Consider the following 5,000-nt stretch of genomic DNA (forward strand, 5'->3'; position numbering starts at 1 on the left):
CTGAGTTTATATGGGATAACATCTGTGTGTATATGATTTGTTCATTTGTACGTGTGTGTGTTCTTGCGTGTGTGTTTGTTCGTGCGTGTGTTTGTTCGTGCGTGCGTGTTTGTTCGTGCGTGTGTGTTTGTTCGTGCGTGTGTTTGTTCGTGCGTGTGTGTCCATTCGTGTGTGTGTGCTCGTTCGTGTGAATTTATGTATATTCGTGTGTGTGCGTGCTCGTAAAATATATTCTTCTCGGCCCAACCCTTCAACTCGGTTCAGAAATTCTGATCTGGTTTGCACTTACGAATAAGTCATTAAATTCACAGATTATGTTTAGGGTGAAAATATTTCAGTCCAATGAAGTACGGACATACAAACCTGAAAATTCATGCGCAGAATTCTGGATTTTTGTCAGATACTAAATATTCGTCTATAAAGAAGTTTTACCCCTTTACAAACAAGCAATTACGACACTGAGGCACAACCTACTAGTCTTCCCTATCCGTAATTGGTTTTGTTGTGAGTATCAATAATAAGATGGCCTTGGTCGCCATGATTGTTATTTCTTACCATGATTATTAACATTAATTTCATATAAAAAATCTTGGACTTTTTTTGCCGGGGTGACTTAAAGAGATTTTTTGCTGTTGCGATGCTAATTGCTTACTTGCATTTAGCATCGTGCCCTGTAGCCTATTCTTCCCTTTATGGAATTTTCGGCATTAGGATAAATCATTTGGTCCTCTATTCCAGCAAGGCAGGCGGCCTGATCCTAGCCGGGTCACAGTCAATCGGCTAGTCTCCCCCGGGAGGCTAGGGTCAAGTAGTCCTGCCGCCATTGGTACTCACATTGGTCCCTGAGCGCCGTCACAATGGCTATTGGTTGCGTATGTCCTCTCATAACTCCTGTTGCTGTTAGACACTGGTTCTGACACTCGGCTTCCCCTTGTTGGACTCCGTGGTGGGTGGGGGCGTGAGAGGATAAAGCACTTGCCATTAAATGGAAAATTCTATCAAACACCCCCCCACAGACTGAACAAAAAGTTGACGAACCGCGCAAGGCCCAGACCACGGCAGTCACCATGAAGCCATATGTGCCTTCTGGTGGCAAAAGAAAACCCCATGCACAGGATGATACTGTCACACCTGCTGCTAAGGTGGAAAAGAGCGAAGCCAATGGGTCTGTCCACTGAATCGTCAAACAAATTGACTCTCGAGCTGGCCCCTCTAGGCCAACAGCTAGGCCAGGGAGACCACTGAGTTCTCAGATGGCCTCCCCGACTGAGAGGGAGAGCAGGCTGAACCAGCCGTATCAGCTGCTGCCCCCACAAACAAGGCCGACTCCGATGAAGAGTCGGGACCCCCTAAATGCTTCGCCCAGTTCAAAGTGCCAGCTAAACCCGAAGGCTTCGACAATGCTTGGTGACCATGAAAGGTGCCCCAACCACTACCCTTGATCTGGGTAACTGGGGCACCTACAACCTTCGAACGTATGTGCCTGAACCACTTCGGTATTTCAAGTGCCAGAAATACGGTCACCACCAGGCTAACTGTACAGCCAAGCACACAACACAGACGTATGCCTTAAGGTTTACGAAGAAAAAAAGAGGGATACAACAGCCAAATGTCCCAACTGTGCCAAGAGGCATCACGCCTAAATGCTTCGCCCAGTTCAAAGTGCCAGCTAAACCCGAAGGCTTCGACAATGCTTGGTGACCATGAAAGGTGCCCCAACCACTACCCTTGATCTGGGTAACTGGGGCACCTACAACCTTCGAACGTATGTGCCTGAACCACTTCGGTATTTCAAGTGCCAGAAATACGGTCACCACCAGGCTAACTGTACAGCCAAGCACACAACACAGACGTATGCCTTAAGGTTTACGAAGAAAAAAAGAGGGATACAACAGCCAAATGTCCCAACTGTGCCAAGAGGCATCACGCCTGGAGCCTGACTTGCTCTGTCAGGAAAGAGGTGACCCTCAGGCGACAAGAGGTTGCTCAAAAGCGTCCAGACTTTGTTCCTGCCCCCCCAGGCACCCACGTCTGGGGAAGGAACAAAAGTGAAAAGGCCTCCCAACCTCTTAAGAGGAAGGAAGCCGCCCCCCAGCCGACACCGGTTGTCTCCAACAAAAAGGAGTTTCCGACAATGCCAAAGGTGCAGAAAAAGAACCTAAAGAAAAAAGGTTCTAAGAGTACCACAAAAACCTCCCCAACGGATAATCATCTCTTCTTTGACGAGGATGATATGACTCTCCTGGTGACTGATGTTGTCTAACAGTAGCAACAGCCCTGGGGAGGTCGAGTGAGGGGGCCGAGAAGGCAGTCTCGGTCGCCATGATGACAATGACCCAGACTGTCGCAGGCCTGAAGGGAAGAAAGCTGTAGAGAGCAAAGCCAGCCCCACCCTCACCACAGGATGAGACTCCCCTCCCCACTCCAAACCAGGCTATGCCTTCACAGGCAGAGCCAAAACAGGCTGAAACTGTGCAGCCAGAGCCAGGGCACACTGACCTTGCCCAGGCAAGGCCACCCAAGAAAAAGACACAGAAAAAGCCTGAGAGAAAAGCCAAACCAACTAAAGTCAAAGCTACCAAAGGCTCTCCACCCACCAGTGGACCCAAAGATAGCCTGACAACAGACAAGGGGCCCTCAACCAGCGAGGACCTCCCAATGGAGTTGTCAGACTCCAACGATGTCTCTGATGTAACTATCACTGAGTAACATCGTGACACACCACCTAAGCATCCTACAGTGGAACATCAATGGCTTCTCCGCAAAGAACGCCTTTCTCAAAGCAATAGTGCGATCAAGTAACATTGACATTGTCATGCTCCAGGAGACATTAACAGTGGACACTGTTCACTTCTCAGGGTATCATTTCTTCACACTGCCACGAACACCTGGCAAGAGAGGCTTGATCACCATTGTGAGAGCAACAATCCCCTGCTCCACAATAGCCGATTCATCGCAATGTGGAGACAATGTTGAATCCCTTATCGTCGAGATTCACCTGGCCGGGGGGCCCCTTAAACTTACCAACGTGCTTCTGCATACGATCGAGTGATCATAGGGGGAGACTTCAATGCACACCACCCCACCGGATGCGGTCGGCTATCACATAGCTGACGTGGTAGAGACATTCCCTGAGATCGCTCTCCTCAACACCCAAGAGCCAACACATGTCAGAGGAGGGGTCCTAGAGCTCACCCTGGACACTGGTGGGGAGGATTAGCTGGTGTGTCGATGAGACCGTCACAAGTGAACATTACGGCATTGTAACTACCCTCATGGATACTGGCCCAGCCGAAATCCTAAGACCGAATCCAAGATGGAAAACTGACAAGGTCAACTGACAGGCGTTTCAAAATGCCTTGGCCCTCTGTCTGAAATGTAATGATTCCCCACAAAGTGAAAATGTGTAAGTGCTCGAAGCCAGCCTGCTAAACGCCATTAATGAAGCAGCCTCACTGGCCATACCTAAAACCCAGCCATGGTCCAGAAGTCACAAAGACGTCTGGTACTTCAACGACGAGATCAGGGAGGTCAACCACAGGGAGAACATGTGCCGAAAACTATTCTGAAGGCAAAGAACCCCTGACTACTTATCCCTCCTAAGGGAGGCTGTCACGAATGCCAAGGAAACTGCCAACAGAGTCAGGCAGGAAAAGTGGCTGGAATGCTGTGAGTCCTTCAACCACACCACCCTTTCAGAGCTGTGGCAATGGGTCAGGCCAGCTACCAGCCGCTCAGCCCCAAGGTGCACGCATCACGACCCCGAAGCGAGAACGAGCAGCAACAGCCTGCGAGAACGAGCAGCAACAGCCTGCCAGCCAAGCTGAGGGCAAGACAAGAGTGTCTACAGCCAGACAGACTTGCTCAGATCAGAGAAAGGGCAGCCGAACCCGATAACTCAGATGTTATCTTTTCTCTGAGGGAACTAAGGAAAGCCTATAGATCCAGTTCCAACACAGCCCTGGGCTCTGATGGGATCTCATACCCCACTTTCTCCCACCTAAGACTAGCAGGTGAGCGTGCACTCTTGCAACTCATCAACAAGTCCTGGGAGACTTCCACTCTACCCCGGAGTTGGAAGAGGGCTACCATAGTTCCCGTCCCAAAACCAAAGGAGCCGGGTAAGTACCGCCCCATCTCTCTCCTCAGCTGCCTGGCCAAGACAGCTGAGAGGATGGTACTAAACCGGCTCCAATGGAAAATGGGTTCCCTGCACGAACACTTCCAAGGGTTCCGTTCACAAGACAACATCTACCTACTGACCATGATTCTCACAATGGCACAGAGAATTCTTGCTCAGGGTAGAAGAATTATCATCAACTGGGTCCCAAGCCACAGCGACATCAGAGGGAACGTGCTTGCTGACAGACTAGCCCTGGCTGACAGGGCTATGCCACCAAATCCCATGACGATAAAACCAAGCCAAAAATTACTTAAGGAGAAGAGTGACTTGGTCGGTCGTACCATCCTACGGCAGCTCGACAGAGAGGAAACGAGAACCTCCCCCTCGGCCAGCTGGTACTCAGACGCCACAGGCTATGAACCACTGGCACTCTCTGAAGTAATCAACAGAGGTACCGAAGTCATTCTTCACAGAATGCACCTAGGTTACCACTGTGCATGGCAGAGTATCACAACAATTGAACGCGAAGAAAGATGCTGCATGCACTGCAGCGAGCCGAACGCCACACTAGTCCACTACTTAGAAAATTGTGCCCATACACAATTTCTGAGACAGAGACCGCCCACAAAAGCCGACTTGCTGGTAAAGAGACTGTGCGATATGCTTACATCATGGCGGCAGGAGCGCCTGTTGGCAATCCCGCCGCCACGGTAAGCACCGAGTGTCAGACAATTAAATGAGACAGCCGTAAAAAGTTGACACAGGCCGGGTCATATTTAGAAGGCCCGGGCGAAACTAGAACTTCGCAAATCATAAAGAAGTTTCTTCACACACTCGTCACAACTAGAATGTAATGGTAATAAAATTTGGTGCAAAA

The sequence above is a fragment of the Penaeus chinensis genome, chromosome 10 (genome assembly GCF_019202785.1).
Source record: "Penaeus chinensis breed Huanghai No. 1 chromosome 10, ASM1920278v2, whole genome shotgun sequence".
Taxonomy (NCBI): domain Eukaryota; kingdom Metazoa; phylum Arthropoda; class Malacostraca; order Decapoda; family Penaeidae; genus Penaeus; species Penaeus chinensis.